Genomic DNA, 18,300 nt, shown 5'->3' on the forward strand with positions numbered 1-18,300 from the left:
GTCTGTCCTAAGCTAGAGCCGGCAAGGCAGACGCCTTTCTGCTCAGTGCCATTTTCTGGCCCCTGGGATTATTCTTTTTTTTTAATAAATAATAACTGAATTAATTTTATTTTATTATTATTATTGTTATTGTTATTATTATTATTATTACTATTATTATTTTTTGGGTTTGGGGTCACACCCGGCAGTGCTCAGGGATTACTCCTGGCTCTAGGCTCAGAAATCGCCCCTGGCAGGCACAGAGGACCATACGGGATGCCGGGATTTGAACCATCGTCTTTCTGCATGAAAGGCAAATGCCTTACCTCCATGCTATCTCTCCAGCCCCGTGATTTCATTCTTAATTGAAAGGCACAAATTATGATTGTGGTACTTGCTGGTTACCACTGCAGTCCTTTCCAGTGTACTTTCCAGTGGCCCCATTGCCTAACTCTGGCACTTTCACATCTTTTCATTCATTTTAATTAATTAATTTTTTTCTTTCATTTGGGGTCCGGCAGTTTTTAGGGCTTACTCCTGGTTTGCACTTGAATATCACTCCCAGTGGTGCTCAGGGTACAATATATGAACTGGGAATTGAACTCATACTTGCAAGGCATATCTCTACTCACTGTGTACTGTGGTCCACTTGCACACATTTTTATCTGCCTTGATATTACTTTCTATGTATTTGATACTTATATACACCTTGGTACAGTGTAGTGGAAAATTGTGGCATTTGGGATCAACCAGGCTCAAACAGAAGAATAACTTCTTATTATGTTCAGCACATTTATATATTTTAATTCATGACTAAATACTTGCTTCAAACCTTGACATTAATCTTTCACACCCCTACACTAAATTTAAAAAAATGTGCACAGTAGAAGAAACTGTAGATAAGCAGAAGCAACTTGCAAAATGGGAGGAGATATTTATATAATATACATTCAGCAAGGAATCAATTCCTAAATTAAATAAATAGAAATTAACAAAAAGACAAAAAACAAAAACACTGAATTGACTTTTATTTCAAAAATTGCAGATGACATACAAACATAATGAAAAATTCTTCTGATTGTGAGAAAACCCTCATTTATCATTATGAAAATGTGAATCAGAACCAGTTATATATTGCTTTATATCTGGGAGAATGGCCAACATCAAAAAGACTAGAAACAAATAAAAATTTATGAGAATATGGAAAAAAATGAATTCTTGTAAACTGTTTGTAGCCACAATGGAAAACAATATGAAAAGTTATTTTTAAAAAAAGACAAAAGGACTGGAGCAATATTAAAGTGAGTAGGGTGTTAGCTTTGCATGTGGCTGACCAGGCTTCAATCCCGGGTATTCCACCTTTTCCTCTGAGCATCACCAGGAGTAATCCCTGAACATTGCCAGGTGTGTCCATCCCCCCCCCCCACAAAAACATAAAAAAGAAGAAAGAAAATCAAACCATATTATCCAGTAGTACAACCCTCTATCCCATATTTCAATCATATGAAAATTCTAGAGTAGTTAGTTGCATACCAGTGATATCATCATTTCTATAAATAGCTAAAACCTAGACTAAACCTAAATGCTCATCCTTTGATGATTAAAAAAGTTGATGTATTCTCAATAGAATATTATTCAGCAATTTTGAAGAGTAACTATGTGCCTTTGTTGATTATAAAAAGTGAAATAAGTCAGGAAGCAAAAGATAATTACCAGATAGTTTCACTTGTAGGAAACATAAATCCCCCAAAAAATTAATTGTCAAAAATAATATTAACTCTGAAAACTATGATGGTAACAAGAGGAGGCAGGAAAAAGAATAAAAAGAATAGGTAAAGGATTATTATGTGATGGCATCGGACCTTTTGATGATATATGTGATGAATTCTATGCACATATAGACATCAGACATAAAGAGGTTTAAAGTTATGTTTCCAAAATTTATAGCATCAAAAACCAATGTCAAATCAATAAAATAAATTAAAATTAAAAATAAATAGAAAGAGTATTCTAAATGTTTAACTAATTTTCCCAGTAGTGGTATTTTGCAAAACTAGTGTCACAACAAGGATAATGATATTAGTATAATCTACTAAACAAATCCATTGATGCAGCAACAAAAGGCTTTTACTGATGCTTTGGGAGGGGGTGTTGGCCTCACCCAGCATTGATCATGGATTATTCCTGGCTCTGCACGCAGAAATTTCTCTTGGCAGGCATGGGAGACCATATAAGATATCAGGGATCAAATCTGGCACATGTCCTTGCAATCAGTGATAACCACTGTGCATCACTCCAGCCCCTTGTTGCCTTTATTTAAAAATAGTACCCTCTTTATTCTTCTTTTTCAATTTAACTCTAAACATTACGAATATTTTCCTCTGTGTTTAAGATTTCATGAGGTCATATGAAATCAATATTTTCTATTGTGTGCTGCTTTTGTATTTCTAAACTTAGAAAGGTCTTCCTAGCCAAATATATTTTCTGATCACTTCTTTTTTTGTTTTGTTTTGTTTTTTTCGGGCCACACCCGTTTGATGCGTAGGGGTTACTCCTGGCTAAGCACTCAGAAATTGCCCCTGGCTTGGGGGGACCATATGGGACATCGGGAGATCGAACCGTGGTCCTGATCCTTGGCTAGTGCTTGCAAGGCAAACACCTTGCCTCTAGCGCCACCTCGCCAGCCCCATGATCACTTCTTATAACATTTTAATTTATTTATTTTAGCAGCATTTTTATGTTTATAATCTGTTTCTTAATAGGAATTCTTTTATTTAAAGACCATGCATCACATAGTTACAATTGATCATAATATGAAATGAACCATTCACTGGATGTAGGGTTAAGGTTTGGTTATTCCACAGTTTCCAAAACAAAAAGGAAAACCCCATCTCCTCTATCTAGGAAGAATAGAAAAAAACTGTTTCAGTTATATTAGTCCGCAGTAAATAATCCACACAGATAGGAAGGTAAAAAGAGGCAAAAAAGTCAAACACAAGCAGTTTACAGACAAGCCAACTGCTCCAATTCAGGAGCTTTTAAGCCTTCAGCAAAAAGCCTTTCTCCTCAGTTAACCACCTCTAATTTATTTAGATCCAAACAGCACCCCTCCTGCCTAGGGGGGAGGAGAAAAGGCAAAGAGAACAGATACAAAAAAAGAACTAATGCAAAGGCCTCTATGTAACTCACAATAATACATTTCTTTCCAGGAAGTGTGTTGGATTCATCAGCCTTCGCCCTAAACTGTAATGACATATTGGACTTCAACCTTAAACATTATGGCTTCCTCTTTTACATATCTAGAACCCGCCTGGGTGGGAAGAACTTCTAGATAGACTCTTCACCTAACCTATTCTCCACTCAGGTGTGTAGTCCTATCTTTCTAACAAATACTATATTCCTGCTTTATTTTTTTCATTCCACGTGGTGAAAAGATCCCTGGACCTGTTTCATCTCTCTCCAATCTGTATTATTTCCTATGCCAGCCCTGCTCTAGACCCGCTTTCTCTTTCCCCTGGGGATTATGACATGTGAAATATTCACATAACTGGTGGTAAAATTATTAGAAAAGAAAATTTAAAAAAAGATAGAGGAAAGAAAAAAAACAGAATAACAAAATTTGTGAAAATTATTGTATCTTACAATAATTATGGTATTAAGTCATTGTCAGACAGTTTAGTTAGTAAGCTCTTGCTGCTATTTTATCAATCTATTACTGCCTTTATTTCTGATTTTAGATGATTTCAGATTCAAATTGATGTATTCCTATGGGAATGCTAGTATTTTTTTTAATGGAGTTATAGAGGAATTGCAAACACCACTGCTGATACTATGGCTTTTGTGGGGGCACTTTTTCAACTTCTAGGCCTTTGGGAAGTATGAGAGGGCCAGGGGTTTGAGGGGACAGGTGGGAGTGGAGGATACCTGCACTCATTCCAAATAGTTCTAGTGATGTTAGCTAAAATTCCATGCCAGCAACCTGGAGTTTTGATCATATTGGTGCCCCTGTTGAGAGCTGTAAATGAGTGATGAAGCTGGGCCATTTTTCAAGCAGCAGTTGTGGGTGGAGAATGCAGCTGGCATGGCTTCAGCAGGATGGAAACTTGGCTATCCCTCTCCTCCCAATATAGTTGTTTTCAGTTATGTGGCTGGTATATCCATGATTTTTTATGGATTGGTATACATCTCTTTCCAGAAAAGACTGAGTTTATAGGGTTGGCTGCTTGCAGCTATAATTTATTCTGAACTTGATTTGAAGTGTGTTTATGGGGGTGGGTATGAGACAGTGAATAGGAAAACATATTTATGTTTTCCTAATAGATGTGGTATTTTATGACTGGTTGCATTGGTGATAAAATATAATTCCATGATAAAAACTAAATTTAGAAACTAAAAAAATAATACTTTGAGTAGGGCATTTGCTATGTGCATAGCCATACTGATTGAATACCTGGCATCTTATTTGGTCCCCCAATCACTGCTAGGAGTAATTCCTGAACTCTGCCAGGTGAAACCCAAATCTGAAAAAACAAGCAAAAACTCTAAATTAAAAATTGTCAATGATTATGTAATAGGAAATGTTATTTTAATTTTTGAACTAATTAATGGAAATTTAGAATAATTTACCTAAAAGGACAATATGAATTTTACTGTTTGCTTTCAAATCACATGCTCTTTCCTTAAGAATTCTTTTCTATTATTTATATAAATAAATATATATTTCTATTAGTTTGTTCTATTATTTTGCGTTCTCTTCTATACTTTGTTTGAGTTCTTTGAACATCTTCCATATTGCAACTCTAAACTCCTTATCTGAGAGACTGACTAGGTGGTTGGTCAGGCTCAAGTCATCAGAGTTGCCATCTTCATTCTCTATGTCTGGCACTGGCCCGCGTTGTTTCCCCATTGTCACACTAGTATTGCGGGTTTTTCTACGTGTTGTGGTTGTATTCGTTGGCTAAATGATGTGCACCGTTGCGAAGGGGAGCAGAGCAACCGTGCTCCTCTGGCTCCTCCCTTTCTGGGCGTGTCAACTCACTTCCAGGGAAGGCTTATGGGAAGGCAGGCTGGCAGATAAGCCGCACCCAGGATGAAATCAGGCCGAAAATGCAGGACAGCAGAGAAGAGAGGCAGAAGGGTGCTGGCATCTGAGATCCAGCAGAGTTCAGTCTGTTCTATTATTTTGCTTCTTGCATTAAATTTGTATGTTCATAAACTTAAAGAGACACATAATTATGTAAAGAATGGTATTTTAGAAAAAATTTTAAAATATTTGTTTAAAATATTAAACAAAACAAAAAAATACTATAGAATTTGAGAATTCTCAATTAATTGATATTTTATATTGATAATCTTTATATATTTTTTTCACAGTGATCTGCAAAATTGCTGACAGTAGCCTTTTAATCATACAATGTTTCACTTCCAATCCCATCACTATTGTTCACATCCCTTAATTAATGACCCCAGTTCACCTCACACAGTGTGATTACTTGACAGATATATTTTCTTCTTTTTTTTTTTTTTTTGGATGTAGTAATTTAGGTTTTATATAGATTGATCATCTCTAAATCACAGAAGGGTACAAGGCCCCAGATACTTGACCCTATATTGCTTCTAGATGTATCCTTCTTTCTTTTTTTATCCTTCTTTTAGGTTTTTGTATTTTTGTTTTGATGCTATATCCACTGTGCTCAGGACTTACTCTTGGCTCTGTGCTCAGGGATTCAGGCACTATCAGCAAGATAGAGACTGAACTTGGGCCAGCCTCGTACCATCTCTTCAACCTAGATTCAAGTATATTGCTCATCTTTGGTGTTTTCCTTTGTCATATTCAGTATACCATAAATCAGTATTTTTGTTATTGTTCTTATGACTTACTGCACTTAACATAAGATCCTTCGGTTCTGTAAAGCTGCAACAAATTGCATGATTTGATCAGTTCTTTTAACGGCATAATGTTATATTACTAATATGTACCTCAACTTCATTATTCAGTAAGCAGATATTTCTATTTATTTATTTATTTATTTGGATTTTGGGCCACATCTGCACTCAGGGGTCATTTCTCTTAGTAGCCACTAAACCCAACATTACAAGATTCATTCTTTTAAACTGAGACAGGTATAAAAAATAAATACCAGGTATATATATAAAACATATGATTTATATCTATAAAACATATATCCTATATAAAAATATATAAAAACATTTAAAACATATCTCAGTTTAAAAGGGTGATCCTCATATACAGGTAATTTTAATAATATTTGGTTTAAGGGCCTACTAAGAGAAATATAAATTATTATAATTCATTAGGCTTAATTAATACTGGATATTAATTGATTCTGAAAATGTTCACTAGTTAAAATTTATAAAATTGGAGCACATCTTTCAATAAGCATCATTATTTTTTAATTAGAGGTTATTTTTAATTCTTAATAATGCATGATGGTGCCTCATAATAAATACAACTCAATTCAGAAAAAATGCATTAAATATAACATCCTTTTTATAGCTATATGTAAGTACTTTTTTCCTTTTAATTTTTTACTTAACATTTTACTAGAAACAATTCCAAAACTTAGTTCTATCAAGGCATTTATATTGGTAACTCATCCTCAACTTTGGCAGGGGCCATGATAATCTTCTCTGTATAGTTCCAATTTTAGTATATGTGCTGCCGAAGCGAGCACAAAGAGCCTCAACTTTCAATCCATAATATCAGATTATTCTTTTACTTTATGGTTCTATAATTCTTGTTTGTCCTCTTAAAAGAGAAGGCTTTGAATACTTAAATGTTAGATATAAGTGAGACATAGACTGATATATAATATCTCTTAAAAGTTGACATAGGATTTCTGGGAGTTCTGCTGCTAATTCATCATCATAATTTTAAAATAATTTATCGAATTAAGCCATATTTCCAAAAACAACTGCAAAAGTAGATAGGACCACTGTAACCTGAGAATATTATAACTGCAACTCCCATTCTCAACCACACTTCCTGCTTTCAAAGCCCCCAATGCTTACTTTATGCCACCTGATTATTTTTTATTTTTTGTGACTGCCCACAAGCATACCAATTTTTTGTTTTGTTTTGTTTTATTTTTTAGGTCACACCAGGCAGTGCTCAGGGTTTACTCCTGGATCTAGGCTCAGAAATCGCCCCTGGCAGGCACAGAGGACCATGTGGGATGCTGGGATTCGAACCACCATCCTTCTGCATGAAAGACAAATGCCTTACCTCCATGCTATCTCTTCGGCCCCAGCATACCAATTTTCTACTTTTGTCTTTTTCTCATAATATTCCCCCTTCCATTAAAAATTTGTTCCCCTGTACATCATCACATTGGCAGATAATAGTGGTAATGTGGACTATGTTTGAGATCAAACATGAAGCTTCAAGCTTGAATAGCAGATTCTATACTTTGTCCCTTCCACAGTGCAACCCCCAAACAATTTAACGTTAGGAGATAGGCCAGAGGTTTAGCTCTAGAGGTCGGGCACTATCCTTACTCAGGTGATAACCTATGTATGATACTTCCCCATCTCTGCCACACTTCATTCCTCAGTACACTTATGCAATATCACCTGCATTGATACCTTTCTGAGCACCTCTGGCTATAATCCCTAAAACTAACAAGAAAAAAACTAAACTAAGATTTCCCAGTCCTAGTTTTTCTTATTACAACAACTTCCAATGTTATGCTCATGAGAAGGATAATGAGAAGCTTTAAGATCCAGACTCAAATATTTAATTCTTTGCACTTGTACAAATCACTTTTTTGATTTTCAGTTATATAATTTTCAAACATCTATCCCTTCGCCAGCATATATATTAGGGAGGTGTGATTTTCTAGGATTCTGGAGCCCATCATAATGGTAAACAGGACAGGAAATCATGTGAGAGCCCAGGATGCAGAGTTGCTTGGTTCATGCAGTTGTTGCAGATTTTTCAGGCCACCTCTACCTTGCTAGGGTCTGTGTGGTAATAATGCTCTGGGGACCACATAGTGCTGAAAATTGAAATGACATAGTCTGTATCAAAGCCTTGCCTTAAACCCTGTACAATGTCTCCAGTTTTTAAGTGCTTATTTTAATAGATTATTGATTAAAAAGTAGAACTAATAGTTCTTTGTTAAAAGCTATAGTGTTGAAATTATGCTGCTCATTTATCTAAACTTGGATCAGATGCATCCTTCTTTGTGCTATGCTTTATCTTTTTATCACAATACCAAACCCATAGTCAATGTTTAATAAATGTTGGATGGGAGAATTAATGCATAGACTCTGCTTTGAAAACTTTTATTAGTCACCAGATTTATTGAAAATAGTTTTATCTCTTATCCATGCACCAACAAAACACCTTTAAAATCTAAACTTGTTATCTATGCATTTAAATATTTCCTTTTAAAGTACATTAACATCCATAAGATTTATTAATATTAGTAGTAGTATCATTAAAATTATGTGCTTTGTTTTCCCCCAAAATTCTCTGCACCAAGAAGGCAGTTGCCCTTGTCTAATCACATCTGCTAGTAAGCAAATATTGGCAAAAACTCATAAAATCTTATTATTCCCTTTGGGTAAATGATGTCAAACTCAGTGACCATTGTTGCTTTTTATAAGTCTGAATCACACATTTACATTGCCTCTGGACATCATAAATGGCCTGCCTCATAAAATGTGTATAAAAACTTTGCTTCTGTTTCTATAAGAAGGGTCAGAATGAACAATCGACTGGAAACATGCCATTGAAGGCATATTGATGTGAAAGGTTGATTTTCACAGCTCATGTCCTGAGAGTAGCACATGCTAATTTTACTTATTTAGTCCTACTTAATAGGTTTTGTTTCTTATAAAAATCATACTATGTATCAAGTAATGCTAAAATTAGCTTTTAAATATTTTTATTTAAAACATTGTTTTTTACTGTTATTCATAGTTGAGTTTTTGACATACAATGTTTTAGCACCTATCCTACCATCAATGTCAATATTCTACCACCTGAGAAGGGGGCAGAGGGGAAAAAATGTTCTACCACCAATGTTTCCAGAGTCCATCTCAGGCCACCACTTCCCTGACCCAAACTGCCATCATAATAGGTATGTTTTTAATTTGGTTGTTAAAGTTTGGATCTTATTACTTTATTTTTTTCTGTGGCTTGGATATTTAGTTCTGTACTTTCTTAACACAGCCAATGTACCTGGGTCTCCTTGGTCCATGTGCCCCATTATTTCACATCTGACCTTCTCTTTATCCACTCAATTTCTTTCCTTCTCCTCACTATGAGTGTTATAGAAAACCTCCCACAAAAATAGGCAGATCCAGTATGATTTTGAGAGAGTGTTGGGCCACACTCGGTAGAGCTCAGGCGGTCATATGGGCTGCTAGGGATCACAATTAGGTTGGCTCCATGCAAAGCAGCTGTTCTAGCCACAGTACTATCTCACTAGCCCCTTCAAATAGTCCCTTCCAGACTTAAAACCACTGAATCTGTTCTGGTCGGTTGCTCAGATGTGAAGAATTCACAGCTGAGGTTTATGGATGATAAGATGTAAAGAATTAGGGGAACAGAAGAAACTATAAAATCAAAGGTGAGGGTCAGCATTCTATTTGAATCTTCCATTTGAATCTTAATATTCTAAAATGTCAGGTCAGGATATGACTATGATCATTAACAAAGTTAACGAATTGATATTTCTCCAATCCTTGAGTGTCCCACTAAGAGTTCTCTTCCCATTTTACTTTGTGTAAGAGATTGTAAAATTCTATTAAACTATTGTAAGAAGGTTAATCTTGGTAGTAAATCTGGCAACTATTATACAAAATATATATTACTGTCCTAAAGTTACAATCATCTGCCCCAGAAAGAGCTCAAAAATATAGGCTTGAAGCTGGAATATGGTACTCTCTCTTGCTCAATCATGTTCAATCAACCATGTTCAATCCCAGATGTCAAATATGGTCTTTAAATCACTGCTGGGAGTGACCTCTAACTGCAGAGCTAGAAGTAAGCCTTGAGCACAGCTGGATGTAGATTCACATGCTACCTATCCTCAAAAATAGGTTTGTATTTAGAAAGAGCTTTCTGTAATTAGTCAACTAACACAATGCATGATTACTATATCTAGTTACTGTGTAGAGAAATTTGTCCTCACAGACAAAAGGACATCTTCTTATATAATGTATACATTTGTAATAAGAGAAAACTACAAATCTCATGAAGTATAATGTCCTGTAATGAAGATCACAATGAAAACATAATAAATTGATAACAGAAGCCAAAGGACAGGAGACTTGAGAAACAATGAAGAAGATAGAAAAAGATGTGTTGACAAAGGTATCATTAGTAAATTTGAGTCTCTGTTACAGCTCTGTAACTTCATGAGAAGTCATTACCTTTTCAAAAAACCAAGTGTTTTCATTTGTAAAATGAAAAAAGAATTTCTCTTAGGGCAGGGGAAACAAGATTTCTCAGTCATCTAGCCAGTACTTCCTGACTAAGCATTACTTAGAGTGGCCTCATGTCCTCTAAATAGATACTGTGAATGTGTCCCATGTAACAAAACTGAAAAAATTCAAACCCACTGGGATTGCTTCTTAAAAATTCATATTCCCAGACTCCAACCAATATTTCAGTTAGAATATTTGTGAGTAGGATATGGGCCATTCACAATCAACCTGGGGCAATTTCAAGGCATTTTATATATGAAAATCCATGGTGAAATAACAGTGTGCCAAAGGAAGTATTTAAGTAATGAATCATGAGGCAAGGAGAGATTTGAACTCAGAAGACTAGGGTTCTTTTAATTTAAAAATTTGAAGTGTATTTTACTCATCTGGAAGGATTTTGATATTGAGTTAAATGTAATACATATCAGACAGAATCCTAGTTCAAATAATAATATTCTCTTCTTATAACAAGAATCTGACTAGACTATGAAAAAAATTCTTGGCAAATAAAATAGAACAAGAAAAAAAAATAAAATAGATCAAGATGGCTGATAATAAAAATGAACAGTTTCTAAAAGCATTTAACACTCAAGGAGTTGGATCCAGGAGAAAAAGCTTTTGAAAAGAAGATAGGGATAGAAGAGGAAAAAAATATACCTGCATACATTTTCAAAGTTATGGTAAATGTCACAGAGAATTTGACAATTTTCTATGCAGAATTTAGAAAACGAGTGTGCATAATTCCAACTGGGTGATATCACAGGGAATTTGAAAAGTACCCTGAGGCAATTGAGAGATCTGCTTTTGCATTCAAGCTGAATGAAAGAATTCATCCATATTTTGACTACACATTCTCACACACACATCCAATGGCATCATGCAACTACACAGCACAAAAGCACTTAATCACAAAAATGTATTATAAGGTTGAAGGTATAGCAGGTAGGATTGCTTTCTGGATGCCCTCTATTTATCTATGTATACCCCAAAGTCAAAGCTCAGATGTTGTGCCAAAGTGATCAACCTTCTGTAATTCAACCTCAGACTTTCAATGAGAGCCCAATAGATTAAAAAAATAAAGTTGTTTTTTTTTAAAGAGGAATGAAAAACAATGCTGGTTGTTTGTTGTTTTGGCTTAAAGCACTAAAATTACATAAGAGTGGACTTCTCTCATATTTAAATGCTTATTTTCAGATGACTGCATTTGGCCACAGAACAACCTATGATTTCTAACAACTCTGTGAGCAATGCATTAGAGTCTGAACTCCTTTGAACCAGTTCATTTACCTTCATTCACTCGCTAAATGCAAATAGAAAATAAATTAAAGGGAAGGAAAGGAGGCTTGTTACATAAAAAAAAAAAAGCACACACACAGGGTCAAATTAGGTAAACTGATGGGAGAAAAAAGCAAAACTATTATCAGGAAAACAATTTACACAGAAAAGCATGATAAAATGTTAATATTATGAAGTATATTCACAAGCTTAAGCATTTCCATACTTATAGTTTTTGTTTAACTGAAGTGCAGGATAACACTTCCAAAACAGAGTTTTGGAAGAGATAATTTTTAATCAGGTTTATTCATCCGTCCATTCATCTATCTACTCAACCTACATTCATTTATCCATTACTACAACCACACACATTGATAAGTGTGGATACAAAGATAAAATAACATAGTGTCTTAGATCAACATATATCTATCTAAATATCTGTCTGTCTAGCTATATCTATCATCTATAATATGTTTGTGTGTTTGTATAAAGACAGACATAGAAATCAATACATACAAAACAGTACATAATAGGTACTACAAACACATAATCTTGAAAGTATAAAGAACAAAACCAAAGAAACATATAAATGGCACTTTTACATAGTAGAAAAGAAAGACTGTGAAAAGGTCATAAGGATATTTCAGAAAAAAGTAGTATGATATTTTGAACAGTTAGAATATTGAGAAGTTGCCAGATATATTTGAATATCACTTATATGATATATGTAGTTGGAATAATAGTTTATAAGACAGTTATCTTAAAATAATGTAGCTGGAATGACATATGTCAAGACTGCTGCTATTAAGTAGGAAACAGTATCCTCCAAACAAGTGAAAGCAGACTTATCAGATGGGACTATATTAAGCTGAAAAGCTTCTGCACCATGCTCAGAATACAAGAGCCACCCACTGAGTGGGGGAAACTATTCACTCAATACACATCAGATAAGGGGCTAATATCCAAAATATACAAGGCACTGACAGAACTTTACAAGCAAGAAATATCTAATCCCATCAAAAAATGGGGAGAAGAAATGAACAGACACTTTGACAAAAAAAGAAATACAAATGACCAAAAGGCACATGAAAAAATGCTCCACATCACTAATCATCAGGGAGATGCAAATCAAAATAACTATGAGGTACCATCTCACACTACAGAGATTGACGCACATCACAAAGAATGAGAACAAGCAGTGCTGGCGGGGATGTGGAGAGAAAGGAACTCATTCACTGCTGGTGGAAATGCTGTCTAGTCCAACCTTTATGGAAAGCAATATGGAGATTCCTCCAAAAGCTGGACGTTGAACTCCCATGTGATTCAGCTATACTACTCCTAGGGATATACCCTAAGAACACAAAAATACAATACAAAAATCCCTTCCTCACACCTATGTTTATTGCAGCACTGTTTAGTTTACAATAGCCAGACTCTGGAAACAACCTACATGCCCCTCAATAGATGAATGGCTAAAGAAACTGTGGTACATATATACAATGAAATATTATGCAGCCATCAGAAAAGATGAAGTCATAAAATTTTCCTATACGTGGATATATAATGGAATCTATGATGCTGAGTGAAATAAGTCAGAGGGAGAGAAATAAACACAGTATGGTCTCACTCATCTATGGGTTTTGAGAACATAAAAGACATTTGTGTAATGATTCTCAGAGAGAAAATAGAGGAGGACTGAAAGGTCTAGCTCACGACATGAAGCTTACCAGAGAGTGATGGCTGCAGTCACAGAAATAATTACACTGAGAACCATCATAACAAAATGCGACTGTATGAGGGAAGTAGAAAGCCTGTGTAGAGTACAGGCCGGTGTGAGGTAGGGAGGAGGAACACTTGGGGCATTAGTGATGAGAATGTTGCACTGGTGAAGGGTTTTAAAAAATAAATAAATGACTAAAATATATTGTAACATATTTACAAAGCTTGGGGTGAGTCATAGTACAGCAGGTATGGTGCTTGCTTTAAAAAATTTAAGAAAAAAAGACTGCTGTTTTAGGATTAAGGAAGAAAACAGCAGAGTCTGATGAATTAGAAACTCATCGTTTGCTTAATTAGAATACATTTCTGGTTATATATATAATTGTATGCAAGCCTAAAGAATGCTATACTAAAATTATTATACTATAATTAGATAAAATTGAGCCTAAATTTGAAATATGTGACACTTTATGAGCTGGATAACAATATGAGCAGACAGCATTGAAGTTTACAGGTCACATACTTTGCATTAAGTTCTATAACAAGAACTTAATATAACAATATAATTTATCTCCTCTATTAGTAATGTAGAAAGATCTGGTCCCGCTTTTAGTTACTCTTATTGGGAAAATATTCATTTATTTTTCATTCAAGTTATCAAACCATAAACAAAAGTATCTAATTTGTTATGGTATAATGAAATTATATTTTAGTAATATCTTAATAATGTGAAATGTACAATTTATCTTTGAGATTATGGTGCAGATTTCTACCATTATTATTCAACAATGGTATGGACATATTAGAAGTCATACTAAGTCAAGACAAAGAATAGAAAGTTCTGAGGACTAGAAATATAATAATATAGCTATCGCTATTTATAAGTAATATAGTGTACATGGAAATTCAAAAGAATTGTTAGGATTACAATATGAGTTTATCAAGTTGCTAGAAAGAAAACCAATATGCAAAACTCAATTGAATTTTTATCTTTTAGAGAATGAAATTTTGAAAAGAATATTACAAAGGTATAAAAAATTTAAGTTTCTGGGATAAATATGTTAACTACTATGCAGAAAAACTATATGAACAGTATTTAGAATGTGGAAGACTCGATAGAAATGGATTAGAATACCTAAAGTTTTAATTTTTTTCTTCTTGTGAGCTCGAAAGTTTTAAAAGTACCAGCTTTCCCCTCAAATAATATAAATTTTAAACACTTTGTTAAATAAAGTCTTCTCAGGGCCGGAGAGATAGGATGGAGGTAAGGCATTTGCCTTGCATGCAGAAGTTTGATGGTTCGAATTCTGGCATCCCATGTGGTCCCCTGAGCCTGCCAGGAGTGATTTGTGAGCATAGAGCCAGGAATGACCCCCTGAACTCTGCCAGGTGTGACCCAAAAACAAACAAACAAAAAAAAGTCTTCTCATATTATTATTAAGATACCTTGTTTCTTCTCAATATTATATATATATATATATATATATATATATAAATTTAAAAATCACAATCAATATAATAGCAATGGATTTTAGATTTATTCTCAATAAAGTATCTATATTTATTTTAAAAATCACATAAAATTAAAATAATTGTGATAGCAATGGATTTTAGTTTAATTTGTGAGAGATAAATTGCTCATGGCTCAGAAGACTCCACATGCCAGGACTTCTGGGTGTCTTCAACTGGTATATTGGGGGCTTTGGGCAGGACAGCTAGCCATAGGCCACCTGGGCTGACCACTTAGTCCAGGGGACTGAGATCCCCCTACACCAGGGGGGTCTTCAGGGCCACGCCTGGTTAATCGGGCCCTGAGGGGAGGAGGGAGAGAAATTCTTTCCTATGCATCCACAAACAGTCAGGGCTGGGCTCAGAAGACTCCACATGCCAGGACTTCTGGGTGTCTTCGACTGGTATGTTGGGGGCTCTGGGCTGACCACTTAGTCCAGGGGACTGAGATCCCCCCACCCACACACACACCAGACTGAACCTCATTCAGGAGTTTTGTTCTTACTATTATTCATTTTTAAAAGCGCGGGCACACCCACGCAACATATATACTTTTTAACAACACCCAAAAATATTATTTCTCAACCGTTTTTGGGAAAAAAAATGGAATTCCCTAGATTTGGTGGATAATATTCAAATAGGTCTCTAAAATCAGTGTATATGTAGACGTGACTTCCTATACAGTGGTCCTCTCTGACTACCAAGCCTAATCCATAAACAATTCATCTATACAATGTATATATCCCCTTTGACACATATCCCCTCCTCCACACCAGAGCCCATCTACTCCCTCATCTTCCAATCCGGATTCGTTATCTGCCCCTAATTAACCCTCTTTACCCTCAGTTCTTTAATTTGTTAGGCACCAAGACTGACCTCCTGCCCCAACATATTCTGCCCTTTTGTTCACCCCTAAAATGCTCATTATTACTCATAATTCTCCCACCCCCAACCATCAGTACCTCACATTTACCCTTTTTAACTTCAATACTACACAGTTCGCATCACAGACCAAAGTCGTGCATTTGATTTACCAACCCCCAACTATTTCAAAGGACATAAAATGGACCCATTTGTCTTTTAATATTTTATGTGTATTTTCTTTAACAGCTATAACTCTTTCTAAATATTTTTTTACTGTGACGATTCTACCCACTGTTTATCTTGTCTTCTCTTTGTGAGCTGTTCAATAAGGAATTTTGGTGTAAGAGTCCCTCAGTTTAATGATTATGATTGAACCATGTCATGGGGATTGTTGGACTTGTTTTATGGCCCCCATATGTGCCAATAACGCCACGTGGCATTGTTCTTGGTTTGCATAGGCACATTAAAATGGGAAAATACTATACATACAAATAAGTTCTTATCTTATAGAGATTGGAACACACAAATCTTGTAGTGCAATGGGACCTTACATCCTGAACATTGATATAATGACCTGGCACAGGCCTCAGAAGAATGGGCATCCTCCATTTACCTCTGAACCAGGGAAGCTGTCTACGAAACATCCAAGGTTTTTTTATAACAACACCTGGAAGATATCCTCTACCAGGAAAGACACTACTATCTCTCTGACATCGACCTGCTCAAAAGAGACTTACCTTAACACTTAGAAGACTTGACAACAACAACGACCTACTTACAGGACAGAGTTCTCTGCATTGCCCTTTAATTGTGAAGTGATACGAGAGGACACTCTGCACCATTCTGACTGCAATATAGGATATGCAGATTCCAGGATCTTATACATAAACATGATACATAAACATGATACCAACAACAGAGACTGTGTGAAAAATAAAAGTGTATTGGCACTACAGACAATGACCTGGATTGGACAAACTAGTTTGCCTGGAGCCTAGAGTTGGTCTTTTGCCAGGAAACTTCAGGGGTAGGATCTACTTGTATTTAGGCCAAGGCTTTTCCTTTCCATGTCCCTCATATTTTGGTGGGCCTATGCAAACAATAATTGCCACTCTAACACCATTTTTACTGTGCTCCTTTGACTCTAATCTTTAAGAAAAACAACCCACTTAAATTTTTGAGGTTAACTTAAACTAATATGCATGTGCATGGAAATGTAAAAAAGTACTTTGCCTTCAATGTTTAAGGAGTTACATAAGTTTTATGTCTTTATATTGCTTTGTGTGCTGCTAAGAAATATTATACAATACAATCTGGGGACTTGAGGGACAAAGTAAATGTACATGGGTTCTGTTTTATTTTTCTTAATGTTCTTTGGCTGAAAGTTCAAAGTTAAGATATCAGCAATGGGACTACTGAGAATTCTGTTTATGGGTGATTGTCCTTCCACTGTAACTTTACCTTGTCCTCTTTCTTTGCATCTTTGTTCTCATAATTAAAAATAAAAAATAAAAAAAATTGCTCACATAATCAACTCACATGCAAAAATTATAAAACATGATTACCAGTAAATCTATTATAATTAAAGCTAGTGATCTTGTGTATAAGCTAAATATATCTAACAAAATAGAAATGATTGAACAAAGTATTTCAAAATTTTTAATATTTAATGATTAAAAACACTCATCTCTATTATTGAAAAATTAAAGAAATAACAATTAAAATATGCCTATATTATGTAGATTACCCATATTGATTGTTTATGCATGGTCAATACCTGGTAGCAGTCAGTAGATACTCTTGGTTCAGTGCTTGGGGTTTATTGCCAGAGGTACTTGGGGATTTGAGTGCCAGGGGTTAAACCCAGTGTCCTAAATGAAATAGTATTTCCAACGATTGATCTATTTTTCTGGCCTGAAGTACATATTTTAAGTAAGTAAATATCTGAGGAGAAAGCCATTAAATTCATGAGATGTATTTCTAGTTTTCTATTGCTGAACAGTGTGCAAATGGGGATAGTGATACTGCTTTGTATTTTAGTCCAGTGGGAACTTAACCAAGGCTTCTTAGAAGCTTTAGTTACTCAGGTCTTAGAAGATATTAAAGTTAGAAAAAATAACACATGTCAATAAAAAAATACTTTAGGAAGATGTGAGTAAACTTGTCCCCAGATTGTGGGTTTTATTTTATTATAGTCATGAAGAATGGTTCTGTTGGTTATGAAAGAGATAGAGACTATTTTAGAGGAAGCTTACTAAGGTGTATTTCTAGGAAAGTTTTTAAAGATTTATAGTATGGTTTTTCAGGTTTCTAAGGCCTCTCAGCCATGACTGGATGGGAACACCTGTCTTTGTCAGTTCAGGCAGCTTTATAATAAAACGGGCAGTTTATAAACAACAGAAATTTATTTTCTTTAGTTCTGAAGACTGAAAATAATACTTTAAGGTGCCAGAAGTGTTGATTTCTGAAATTTTTGTGTAAGTCCTCTTTGAGGAT

General features: G+C 35.0%; 1 pseudogene; it reads right to left on the reverse strand.

Moving 5' to 3' along the window:
- Positions 1-6,557: 6,557 nt before the first annotated feature.
- On the reverse strand, positions 6,558-6,674 carry LOC126029563 (uncharacterized; annotated as a pseudogene).
- Positions 6,675-18,300: the final 11,626 nt, after the last annotated feature.

This window comes from Suncus etruscus, chromosome 1 (assembly GCF_024139225.1).
Source record: "Suncus etruscus isolate mSunEtr1 chromosome 1, mSunEtr1.pri.cur, whole genome shotgun sequence".
Taxonomy (NCBI): Eukaryota; Metazoa; Chordata; class Mammalia; order Eulipotyphla; family Soricidae; genus Suncus; species Suncus etruscus.